General features: G+C 36.2%; 1 protein-coding gene across 1 annotated transcript in view; it reads left to right on the top strand.

The window, feature by feature from the left end:
- Window positions 1-640: 640 nt before the first annotated feature.
- Window positions 641-14,292, top strand: part of dhrsx (dehydrogenase/reductase (SDR family) X-linked) — a 62,986-nt gene continuing 49,334 nt past the window's right edge. Inside the window, exon 1 of the mRNA XM_081362574.1 lies at window positions 641-691. The gene's annotated coding sequence lies outside the window, so the exon portion shown is untranslated. The remainder of the gene's footprint in view (window positions 692-14,292) is intronic.

Raw genomic sequence — 14,292 nt, forward strand, 5'->3', positions numbered from 1 at the left:
ATTTGTAGGACAAAACCCCTAATATCAAGAGCATCAGATTTTTTTCATAACCTATTGTCTTTTTAAAACACTTTTTGGAACGCAACTGGCTACATATAAAATACGTATTTAATAAAGGACTGTTTTTTTTTTTTTTTTTTTTATATAGCCTTTGAATGATTATTTTATTTTAACATATGATTTAACACAGCCTATCTTTTGAGCGAGCAGTATTGGATGAGGGGTATCCTGAAGGGACCTCGGAGTAGCCTATTGTGCCCCCTTGCGCAAATGGTGTGGGAGATCACCAATGGATGAGGCAGCGCTCTTTCGCGTGTCATGTTTTTGAAGTGCCACGCGTTTCACTCTCGTTTCACTCTAGGTTCCCCACTCGGCACGCACCAATGCAGATACGGACCGGATCGGACGCTGCTGGCGCCTGAACGCGTATCCATCTTCATTGCGCTCACGGTGCTTTTCTCCAGCTCGCCGGTATCATGCAGTCTTTAATATCCCCAGTCACCAAAGCAATACTAGTTGCACTGTTTATTTTTGCGATCCTGCTCATTTTGTACGTGATATTATGGTATATATGTCGAGATGTGGATTGTGATCACGGAATTTGATTGACATTATTGGATGCGTCTTTAAGGACATGCTCCGGGTGTCCCAGCATTGGCACTGTTCAACAAGGGAGCAAAGGGTGACTCTGGTAAGTGCCTTGTGACTAACCAGTTTAACTCCAGGAATGAGATTTAGAGGTGGACAGCAGTTAAAATTTGAATAAAGGATAGACTGTCCTTTTCCACTAACGTGTTGCGCTTCACTGGCTGTCGGTAACCATCGCAAAGACCTGCTTTCCTTCCACCTGGTAATGTGGACGCACCAGTTGAAATTATTTTACATGTCCAATTTTAAGCTTTTAAACTAACCTGAAATCGGGGAGTCAATGGATCCTATCTTATTCCATCCATCGTTTAAATTGAATTGATCTGCCATTTTTTATAAAATAACTTTTCTCAATTAGTAATAGCCTATGCAAAGGACTAAATCACCTTTCATGAATCCAGTTCTTTCTTTCCCACATAGACAGAGAGCAGATACTGCTGCACTGTGAGCAAAAATTACCAAGAAAAGTTGGCACAGATATGATACCAAGGGCTCTCAATTGCTTTTAAAGCATGATATCTGTTGAGTGCCATCAGCTTATATGCGAAGAGCTATGCGAAGAGTTTATGCCTCTCCTTTCGTCTGTCGTATTATGATACACTAAAGCAAATATCTTACACCAGTTAATCGCACTGGAAGTTTATGGAATCCTATATGGCAAGCCTATTTAACATGCATTCATTTAATCTATTTTTGTTAATCGATAGTGTTTGTCTAATGAGTAATCCAGTATTAACAACAAGTATTTATTTCACTCGTATCGATAGATATTCCAATTCTCACTATAGGGCTATATATATTCAAATTGTCATTCCTTTGCTACCAGTCATTTCTTACAGCAATGATTCCACTGTCAATGGCAACAAATTGCTTGCAGTTTTTTTTCCCATTGGAATATATGTAGGCCTACATTATATTTAATTATCTATCAACTATTCACATAATATTTCAATTGTTGCTGCTACCTATTGCAGATTAACTAGTAACTATACTAATTTTTAGGTAGTAGCCAACCTATAGCCTAACTATCTATAGTCACTAGCATATAGAGATTTATTTAGGCTACTAGAACCCATTTTTGAGACACTAGAAACAATATACAGTTTATAGTATGTAGCCTACCATCTGATGAATAGTTAGAAACATTAAAATAGACGATTTGGGGTTACGAAATAAATGTTAAGACGGCTTGCCATAGAAACCTGTGGTACGCCTTTTGTGCGCTTGTGATTCGAGAGCGTTTGGAATTTGGTTCGTGCTTTCAACCGTTCGTTATGAATAGATTCAATAAAAACTCAGTGCTACAGCTCCAGATGTCTTTATATTTCATCGTTTTTTTAGTCACTAATGTATAGACTAAAAGCAACGTGCATATTTATATAATGCTTTAATATTGCATTATCTTTTCCACTGCTCATATATATATTTCTTCTTTTGCAAACCAGCTACAATTTCACCCAAAGAGCATATAGTGACTCACCGATTAAATACTCCACTCTGAACGTGAGAAGAATCTCAAGTGTCAGCACAGTCACCATAGCGCATCATGAGTGCGTCCAACTGCCAATTTGCCCTCGAACCGAGGCCATTGCAAGTGAGCCTGAGAAACAACCGCTAGATCCCGACCAATGGCATTGATGTGATCTGCTATACCGACGGAACTCAAAGAGTCGTTTACATTTCCTATCTGAAGGACAAATAGAGGGCAGATTAGTTGCTAGTTAACCATTTCATTGTGTTTGTTGAAGATGTCTCAAGATGTTTATGTTCAGAATATAAAATCATTAGACTTAAATAAAAACTCACAAGAATACTAAAACTGTATTGAATGTAGGATGTATATGTGTGTGCGAGAGAAAGACAATAGAATGGTGTGAGGAAGTCACTGACATTCACAATTCATTACAAAATGACCACACTTATTTGTTAAGCCTGCTGTCCATACAGTAGTGTCCATTGCTGCTAAGTCAAACTATATGCCATATCACAAAAATACAAACAAATAAATTTGGCAAGGACAGAACATATAGCCTAACGATAAATATAACACCTTACATCCTTAAAATAAAAACTATTAAAACAGTTGGAAGCCGGTGACATGAAATATATAGGTTAATTCATAATTAATGAAATGCATTAGTAATGTAAGAAAAAATAAAGCATGGTCCTATTTTGTTTGTGTCCCTTGAATATAATTCAAATCTGAATGGATTAAAGGGGTAGTTCACCCAAAAATTAAAACTCATTCTAATGTTGTTCCAAACCCATCATGAGACTGTGGTTAATCTTCAAAACCCTAACCCTAACCCTAACCCTCCATTAAAAGTTTAATAAAAACTACAAGACCATAAAAGGTCATAAAGGTGTCGGAAACCACATGAATGAGTGCTTTAATGTTTAATCCAAGAATTGCGTTATTTTATGTAGGAGATATGATTGCTTTACATGATGAACAAATTTAATTTATGCTTTTATCACTGCACATGTAAGCATTCATACATAAAGCAAATCATATATAGTAAACAAACTCAAATGTGCTAATTTCAGTTTTCATGTTTACCATTTGCAATGTGCTCTATGTGTGTCGATCATTGTTTAAATAAAAGTAAATCTGTTCATCGTATAAAGCGATCGTATCTCTTGACAATTAAACCTCTTGATTAATACAGATTACTTGGTGCTTTTATGATCTTTTTGGAGCTTCTAAGTTTTGGTTATCTGGACTTTGAATGGAGCGAAAAGAACCTCTCAGGTTCATTAACAAATATCTGAATTTGAATTTCGAAGATGAACAAAGGTCTAGCGAAGGTAAATGATGGAAGAATTTTCATGTTTGGCTGAACTATCCCTCACTCATGCGCTGAATGCCAACTATATACTCCATGTGTGCAAGTTACACAACTGTAGTTACAAATTACACAACTGTTCTTGGAACAGTGGAACTGGAGAGAGAGAGAGAGAGAGAGAGAGAGAGAGAGAGAGAGAGAGAGAGAGAGAGAGAGAGAGAGAGAGAGAGAGAGAGAGAGATGGGGGAGGGTTGGAGCTCCTGTTGTTCTGAATGCATTCTGACATGGAGTCAGTAGATACAAACAAACTCTGAAGGGGAAAATACAACAGCTGTTTTGCTATCCAGCATCCAGAGTAAGTGGAAAAGAAGGAGAGAAAGAGAGAGAGAGGGAGAGACTGAGTTTATGCGTGAGTGGATGTTTTTCTGGAGGCTTAGCACTTCTGGAAAGGAACGACTGTGAGTAGGGATTCAGGTCAGTGTTAGAACATGCTCAGGGGGAAGCATAAGCAAACTCCCTGGGATAAAGCAACATGTCTGCTGAAAGTGATGAAGACAAGCAGAGAGAGAAACAAGATAGGAGATCCTCAGGTCACACTGACATGTAATTATTAGAAGTTTTCACTTTTGATCAGTGGTATTGATTTAACCAGCGAGGACAAATCTTGGTGTGGGAAAGCAAGTTGTCATTTTGTCACACCTCAGCTTGTTCTGTGTTATCACCTGACCCATTTCCAGCATTTTCCATCTTTTCCCCTGAATTCTCATACGTTATAAAAATTCAGCAACAGGTCAAAGCGTAGGCTAAATTATAAACAGAATTACTCTAAGAAAAAATACCCTGGTACTCCGTTTCCACAGTTTGAGACATCCAGCCTCTTCTTCTCAGACAAAATCCATTCTTGTATGGCCTGAGAGCACTTCCAGAAAATGTCTGTTTACATAGTACTAGTCAAACATCAAGGATTCTCCACAACCTGCTGTCATTGCACCAAAGCTGAGCCCCAGGTTTGTGTTCCTGTCTCTTGAGGCGTTTTCATGGCACACATCGCCCTTGAATGACAGTAGGCTACATAAATGGCTGTTTGCTCCCAACAGAAAAAAATCTGCATGTGCCGAGGATGTAGAGTGAAACAGTCAGAGATTCTTCATTTCGTCATACTGCAAATGCAATAAAATAAAAATAATTAAATCGTGTTTTTATGTCTGTTAGTACATAGTTTGCAGTCAAAATGACTTATGGCTTTTGATAACTACTGGTCGGTCAGTCTGCAAAATATACAAAGATATGGTCTGAGACTACTAATAAAAATATGTTTTTTTTTGTTTTTTTTTCTAATACAATACTATTTTCATGACAAATTACACTATCCACATAATCTTTTTTTAGTGAAAAGTTAAATGGAACATTTCACACGAATTTCAGAATGTTTTAGGATTATTTTGTCCTCCTTTTGCTGTAATGACAGCAGAACTTAAGCTGGTGAGCTGGCAACTTCACAAGTAAAACCCATGTTATCCAGCAAGATCTGAAAATGTTCCAAAAGCACATCTTGTGTAATTCCATGGAAGCAATAACATCTGACCTTTTAATTTTAATTAAATGTAATATCTATCTATCTATCTATCTATCTATCTATCTATCTATCTATCTATCTATCTATCTATCTATCTATCTATCTATCTATCTATCTATCTATCTATCTATCTATCTATCTATCTATCTATCTATCTATCTATCTATCTATCTATCTATCTATCTATCTATCTATCTATCTATCTATCTTATGCTCACCAAGGCTGCATTTTTTATCAAATTAAATTGATCAAAATTTGATCAAAAGTGGCAGCAAAGACATTCATAATGTTACAAAATGTGTGTGTGTGTGTGTGTGTGTGTGTGTGTGTGTGTGTGTGTGTGTGTGTGTGTGTGTGTGTGTGTGTGTGTGTGTGTGTGTGTGTGTGTGTGTGTGTGTGTGTGTGTGTGTGTGTGTGTATTAGGGGTGTAACGATACCCTCATGTCACAATTTGATACATATCACGATATCATATTATTGCAATACTCCAAGACATATGATAAAAGGTTAACAAAAAATGTACTGTTGATTAAAATGCTAAATTTTATATTGAATTGTAGGTGTAAAATGAATAGGCTTGGACTTGGTGCTGGCAACCCAATGCACAGGACAATGGGGACACCAGAATAAAAATATTAATGATTCTGAAGTTAAAAATACAGAATTATTTAAGATGAATATGCATGCACTCTGTCACTGACTAGATATATTTAAAATAATGTGGGACTTTTTTCTGATAACATAAGACATTTGGCATTACCAGGGCTATAATTGAGTCTTGTTACTTATTGTAATCTGGAGAGGTGGTGCTGTTTTTGGTCCTCTGTCAGTTTGAGAGGCTCAAGCATGACTATGTCCCTTTGAATACTTGCTATTTCCTGTGATTTAACCTGAACTGAATATGATTTTTAGATATTTTTAACTGTTACAGTTTTTGCCTTTTTTCCCCTCTCTAATGAGCCGTGAGATCACTTTTTTCTTGCCTAAGCAAGATTCAACAAAGACTGTCACAATTCAAGACCACTTTGCTCCCTGTTTGTCGCGATGAACATTTTTTTGTGTGTGTGATTTGCTAAGGCTCAACACAAATAGTCCCCCATTGCATTATTAATCATTATATAGTTCAATGTAGAATAAAAAAAAAAATTTCACACAGTAATTTTTATTTTGGGTGAACTATACACAGTACATATTGTCACTAATCACTGATTCTTGAGATAAGGGACAAAACACACAAAAGCCCGCTTTATGTTAAAAATAAAGAAATTCATTCTTTTAAATACTGTAAATGTGTAACAGAGTCAAACTAGTGAGAGATGTGCAAGTAAAAGCCTCACTCCCCTGATCTCAAGATGCACTATAGCGACGGATGCTAAAGCTGCAGTTTTTAGCCTCCTTGTTAGAGTGCCTGGCTCCCTCGCTGGAGACCCAGGTTCGAGGCCCTCACAGAGCGGGGCGAGTAGGACCTGGTTGAGGGGTTACACATGCTCTATACTTGGAAAATGCATGTAATTTAACCTGACCTCAGCATGAGGTCACAATGTAAAACTGCCAAACAAAGTGTTTAAAAATGCAACAATATCAAAAATGTACATTTAAATTGAAATGCAGAGATCTGTAATATATCAAACAATACAAACAAGTAAATCTTGAATTATATTTTTAATAAAAAATGCCTATCATAGATGTCCTCACTTTGTGTATAATGTTTGAATAAATCAGACAATGTCATGGCCATCTTTAACTCAAACCCTTTCCTATTTCCTGCTCATTGTTGATCTTAGGTAGGACACACAGTCCTGGAGGTTTTTCATATTTTTTTTATATTTTATACAAACAATGTTGAAGTCTCTGCGGTCGCAGCCTTGACATGTCACGTCTGTCCTCCCGGTGTAATAGTTTCTGTAAATAGTTGTGGGAGGGGGGAACCTCCACTTCACTGTACAACATCTGGTTAAGGTGGAAAAATATTACATTGTCAGATGTCAACTCCATCAGGTTTTATGTCTGGAGTTGGACAAGTGCTCTCTCTCTCTCTCTCTCTCTCTCTCTCTCTCTCTCTCTCTCTCACACACACACACACACATATTTTATGTGTGTGTGTGTGTGTGTGTGTGTGTGTGTGTGTGTGTGTGTGTGTGTGTGTATTAGACAGTGGTGGAAAGAGTACTAAAAAATTTGACTTAAGTAAAAGTATTGCTACTGAAGAAATAATTTATTTGAATACTATAGAATTACTGAAAGACAATATGACTCAAGTAAGAGTAAGTAGTTTGCTTAAAAACTCCTCAAGTTACTACGTTACAAAGTACTTTAGTTATCTATTTTTATCCAAAATGAGGCGATGTTAGCAATATGGAGTGCTAAACACTCTCATGTAATTTATGTTTAGTTCATGGAGGCCAGAGGACGCCCAGGAAATCCCTTATGTGGACATCAGATATCTACAGCTGAATAACATGCAGATAGAGACGTTTTGACTAACGAAACATGAAGACAATAAACACGATTGCAATGATCTGTGTTCTTCAAGCCATCTCAAGTATTTTTATAAGAATGATGTATATCTTTAATGCAACGCTAATCGACATAACCTGTATCAGAGTATGTAATTTTTATAAAATTATATATTTTCTATCTCACTCTGTGTTAAGAAGCAACATGGAACCACAGAAGAAAGTTATTTCAAACAGAATTGACGTGCATAAATAGTGATTTTGGAGAAAAACATGATATTAATCTTGTCACTATTAACATATTAGCTATCTCTGTTGCCAAGAGTGATTGTTTTATTGCTAAATTTGAAAAGTAGCCTAAGTCCACATAAGATCATTTGAATGTTTTTTAAGAAGGGCAAAAGCAAAGAGCAGTAAGTGAGAGGTCTGATCAAAGAAATGTAGGATTACAGTTTTTCTCAGTCGCTTTGGTGCATTTCTCATAACACTATTTACATTTGCACAACAGTTAATGCAGTTCTCAAAACAATTAGTACAAACTGCAAAACCTAGTTGATAACCTGCAAAAGCGTGTCACTTGCTCAAAATGGAAAGCCCATTCCTCAAAAGCAAGTATTTATGTCAATGAAAGTGTCAGTGTCATCAAAATAAAAAGTCGTGACACCATCGTTTATGAACAAGATAGTCAAATGGCTTAGTCATGTTTTCATTATGACAGTTTACTCTGTAAATGTTTTCCAATGATAAAAGTCAGATCTTGGTGACACTACCTGAAAATGCTCAAGACAGCACTATATACTATTTGCACAGCCATTTGAAAAAATACAGTAAAACTACACATTACTGTATTTATGAGGTAACTGAGTACAAGACACCGAATATGTATGTTTCACATTTTTACTGCATATGCTCTTTGCAATTCTAATTTGTTCACAGCATTGTGCAAAAGAAAAAATACACCATTATTTACAACGAACATAAACTCCCTGTGCACAACTGTACACAATATTGCAGTAGGCCTATATACTGTATTGGAACTGAACATACAACATACATAGGACTGTAATCATTCATGCACATCCAGACGTTCCTCTCTGTCTGGTCACATAATTTCATCTACATCACAGCGAATATCATCTCTTGCTCAATTGCAAATTGTTCAATTTAGGAGACTTTTTTAGGATGTTCTTTAAAAAGGACCTCTAAATGCTCTTTTTTTTTCGTTCTGCCGAAAATGCTGGGAGCCTGTTGCTATAGCACCGAGCTACACTTTTACACGCATCTGATTGATAAATCATGTGATATTATTTCACTGTTGTTGCTAATGTTGAGGTAATTTCAGCTTCTTACACAGTTTGCTTCGTACATTTAGTTAACTGCATTGTTAAAGAGGGCAAGCTAAAGAATTAAACTGAACTGTGCGCATGCATTTTAGACACATTGTTCTTGCTCCATCTATGCAATAACTGCGTCCTTGTATGAGCCTAGTTTTCTATTTACTTAAACTGCTCTGGTAATATCAATGGTATGACCCATTTCAATTTAAAATCAGAATATGAGCATAGTTCACTTTCATTCACTAAAATATTGAAACTTTAGCGATACTGATTCAAAACCATAGTTCAAAACGTGAACGCCAGTGATTTTACTGTTAAAGCCATAGAGGTTTAAGCACGGTATGAACGCCCCGCCCCCTAGCTGAACTGGAAGTTTTGATTGGTTCTGCACCCGAGGCAGACCTGTCAGTTATTTGCTTAAGTCCTTCAGACCTGTCAGTTATTGGCTGAAGCGCTTCAGATCGGTCTGTAATTGGCTGAAACGCTTCAGATCGGTCGTTATAGAGCTGGTAAGTCCCGCCCCTTCCGCTAACCCCACTGGACCTCTAGGTTGAAAAATCGTCAATGCAAGTGAATGGGAGAAAATCATTATTTTCTGGTCCCGTTGGAATTGTGCCATGAATGTGAACATATGTTGTCTGTGAATTTTTTATATAACTTTTCGTGTAAAGAATGCTACAATTTAGCGGGTAGAAGTTTGATACGGTTAGACTTTGTGTGAGAGCACTTTGTGGACTACAACTCTTCGCTGCTTTCGACGCGTTTGAAACGTCACCACCACTCGCACACGGACACTAGCTCATGGATCCCGCTAAACATGGCTGTGTCTTTGGTGCACTTCACCGCCTTCTTTCAGGAAGAGGACAAAATCGTTGAGGTTGGCGAAAACCACGGGTAAGTCAACTTTATGGGGTGACGTCACATAGGCGACATACGTCTTCCTCGTTATGTCTTTTCCACAACTGCTAGCCGAAGAATCATACCATATACTGTCAAACTCGTAACATGAAAAGTTATATAAAAAATTCACAGACGACATATGTTCACATTCATGGCACAATTCAAACGGGACCAGAAAATAATTATTTTCTCCCATTCACTTGCATTGACGATTTTTCAACCTAGAGGTCCACTTGGGGTTTTACGGATGGGCGGGACTTACCAGCTCTATTGGCTGAAGCGTAAAGCTCTACTGCAGTGGTTTGAAAAGTGTCTGTCAAATTCCAGCTCGCCCTATCACTCTGTCGGCACCTTTGTCATAGTAGGTCACTTTGTACTTTTGGTGGAAAATAAATGTAGCGAAGTTGAATAGCCTACTTTAGTTTTATTCAACTCAATTAAAAGTAAAAGTACCACAACTAAAAAAAAAAAAAAAAAAAAAATCTACTCAAGTAGGCTAGTGTAATGACAGTATTTGAAATTAGTTACTTTCCACCTCTGGTTTTAGAATGTTGTTCTAATGTGTTTCATGATTTTATTTACATATATATTTAGCCTGATTTACATGCCTTATATAGATTGCATCTTTACATCTACTGTCACCATGAAATCAAAACAAGAACTATTGCAGGTCTTATTTTAACTACAGTAAGACAGTGTAGCCTACACATCTTTTTTTTTTTACCTGTCACTCACAGGAGATCACAATAGCATAACAAACCCTGATTTAATGGACTTTATATACAGCAAACATGTCAATTCCCACTGCTTAAGTCATGCAGGTCAGCACAAATACAATTTAAGCAATTGATGCGGTTTAAAGACAGCCTTTGGATTCACATTGGGAACATTTCTGGTGCTATATAGGGCAGAACCCTATAATAATACCATTACACTCAACATAACATGCACTTCTTGTATTCTGTGAGCTACTGGAGACCCAGAATGAGACATACTGTTTTACTAAAAGGAGAAAAGCAGGCCACTGGAAGGATTGTTGTATTAAATAAAATAGTTTAAAAATGATTTAGTTGTCTTAATTTGTTGTCTTGTCAATAAGTTGTTGTAAGCTCAGTTGTACCTTTGTCAACTCCGTCAGTTTTTGTCAACTCCGTTAGTTACACCGTCAGATGAAGGTTTCTGTTCATTTTGAAATAAATATTTTACTCTTTTTTTCCATTTATTGTGTTGAAATATTAAAACATCAACTGAACTATCATGTCTGATTTACCTAATAACATTGGTTACATATTTTTAATATTAAAAAGAAGGGTGGGGAATAAAGGAATTGATTTAGGAACTGATTTTCATAATAGCCCAGGAAAAATGTAGATAATGTATTTTTTCACTTAGCTCCTTTACTGAACACTGTTATAATTGAAGACTTTACACTGTTGTTGTTGGATGAATCAAATAGCATGCTTTTTAATGTTTCTGTTTTGAAGTGAATACATTTAAATTTTTAAGAAAAGAAAAACGTTTTCAGAAAAACCTGTTTCCCTTACCTGAGACGTCTGTCTACAAATATATCAGTTTATAATAATGTATTATTAAATAATAAAAAATAACTTCTAAAACAAGTTTTGTCCCTTATCTCAAGAATCACTGATATACGACATGATAGCAACTGCGTGATGCTACCATGTCAATATGGACCAAAATATCTGAGGAATGTTTCCAGCACCATGTTGAATTCCTCGAAGAATTAAGGCAGTTCTAAAGGCAGAAGGGGGTCCAACCAAGATGTGCAAAGTGGCCAGGCAGTGAGTGTATATATCATCTACAGTATCTTCCATATAGCTTATCTTACGTTTATTTTTTATTTTTTTATTTTTAGGAAAATAACATATAGTGTAATTAAAATTAATAATACAAATAAATTAAAAAGATTAAGAAAAATAAAATAATATAAAAAGAAAAGAAAAGGAACAGGTATGAGATAATCATAAAAATAGCATAAAAGCTTCACATAAAGACCTAGTACGTTTTGCTTTACTATTTTTCAGCCCTAAGTAGTACTAAGTAGTAACTCAATATAATTTTTATCTGAAATAACAAAAAGTTGGGTTTTCCTTTAGCCCATTTTTGTTTATGTATATGGTATTTCCCCATAATTAAACAGAGATTAACAATAAAGGCCACATTTGGTGGTAATCTTTGTCTATTAAAATAAAAAAAGACATCCTTTTCACAAAAGTAAACTTTCATCCCTAAGTAGAAAACATTCCAAATCTACCCAAAACATTTAGCTATAAATGCAATTAAAAAATAAGTGGACAACATTTTCTTTCTCAGTCCCACAGAAATCACATTTAACACATCAGTATGAAACCTAAGAAAAAGAGTTTTAACTGGGCACACCAGATGAAGTATTTTACTTCTCTCACCTTATTTGTAATGCAATATTTTTTAGGCAGCCAGCAACCATGCATATTTCCAGTCAATGCTCTAAACTTTAGAATGCCAGTGTGTTTTAGAAGATATTGGGCTGTATTCACTTAGTAACTTCCTAAAATAATTAGTCCAACTATCAGCAATAGTAACTCCTTTAATTGCAACATGGTCTGAGACTCACAGTCTCCTTATTCACATTTCCTTTAAACAGACATTTTAAACCGGATGGTATAGCATCGATCACTATACAATATTCTTTTGGGATTATTGGAATATTAAGAAATTCTACATAGGTATGGTGCCCATTTTCATTAAATAACTGTTTAACTACAAATATGATGCTATCAACCCATTTTTGATAAAGTTTTATGCTTAAAAGTTATATACCTGTTATTCCAAATTATACATTTGTTTGGAGAATTATTGGAGAAATTATGTTTAAAGATAAGCATCCACGAGAGTAAAGCACTTGCCTGTGAAAATTAGGCCCTACTTAATCTTACGGGAATCTTTCTGATTTCAAAGTTGTACTGCAACAGAAAAGCAACCTCACCCATCTTTTCAAAAAAATTGATTAGGATCTTCCGTTTATTCTGCCGCTATCTGCTAGCCTGACGTCGTCATACTCAAATTCTAGTCAGAATATGAGTCTGATAATGCTCCATTGGGCTATGATTATGGGACGAGTTTCCACCGAACCGGAAAAAAGAGAATGGTATGGAGTTAATATTGTGCCATAATTAAACAAACAAATCCAGCATTTTGCAAACAAACTCAATCTGCTTTGCAAAGGAAAACTCAGCTCGCAAACAAACAGAAAGCAATGTGCAAGTAAAGGTCAATTTGAGCGAAATGCAGTGGAGTAACAAATATGTATTGTGTTTTACAAATATAAATAAATGAGCCTAGATAATATTTATACAACAAACCATCCTACAAATTGCATGTAACCTTTGAACAAATACCAAATCTAGTGCATACAAATGCATATCTGTCTGTTATGATTGTGAGACACTTGGCTTTTTATGAGATTTCTCGGCTCGATTTTCTCACAAATGTGTCTTGGCAGATTTTCTCACAAATGCAGTTGAGCAACTTCCTCTTCTAAAACAGTAGATGGCGCTAAACTAGAGGATTGATTTAGCGCTATAGCTGATTTGAAACCAATATTAACCAACTGCAGAACCGCAGAACCATATGTCATAGCAGTGTGAGGATGACAGTGCCTGCCTAACAGTCTGATGCCGGAAGTGGGCGGGGTAAAAGCATCTAAGGGGTGGAGATGGGTTGGTTTAGGGGTGGGTTTAGGGATCAGGGGGTGGAGATGGGTAGGTTTAGGGGTGGGTTTAGGGATCAGGGGGTGGAGATGGGTAGGTTTAGGGGTGGGTTTAGGGGTCAGGGGGTGGAGATGGGTAGGTTTAGGTATGGTATATGTAAGGTGGATATGTATGGTATGCGGTTAGGCTAGTGCTGTCGTCCTCACACTGCTATGACGTATGGTTCAGCGGTTCTGCAGTCAGACCTATCTCTTTGAAACTTGCCTTTGAGGAAAATGGCCGGTGAGCAGGCGTGTTTCTGTCTTAATTTATCTATAATTAACCTTTTAAGGTTTTCTTTTGTGAAATGTTTATTGCATATCTAGACAGAAATCCACATTAGCACTTAGTTGCAATTCACTCTCTCTAGGATAGGGGAATCTATAAGCTGAAAGCTCTGCCATCATGTGTTGCTTTTTTTTAATTTCTTCTACATCGGACGCATGCGAAATTACTAAATTAGTGATTATGTCTACACGGAACGAATCTATTTCTTTCGTTCTCCATAAATTTCATTTAATTGAAAGGAGGGTTTCATTTGTCTGTCTGTCCAAAATAATAATTTTGGCACTGCATACGTCACAGGCAAGTTAAGAAACAATATTGTTTTCTGTATATTGTTGAAAATAGTTTATTATTTTATTACATTAACAGTTAAGATGACTGAATTTCAACTAAATAAATAAATAAATAAATAAATAAGTGGGACCCTCATTTCAATTAAATGAAATGTTCTCATTAATTTATGGAGAATAAAAATGTAAAAAAGCAACATATAATGGCAGAGCTTTAAGCTATTCCCCTATCCTAGAGAGAGTGAATTGCTACTAGCCTATGTG

This window comes from Scardinius erythrophthalmus, assembly GCF_964197995.2.
Source record: "Scardinius erythrophthalmus genome assembly, chromosome: 3".
Taxonomy (NCBI): domain Eukaryota; kingdom Metazoa; phylum Chordata; class Actinopteri; order Cypriniformes; family Leuciscidae; genus Scardinius; species Scardinius erythrophthalmus.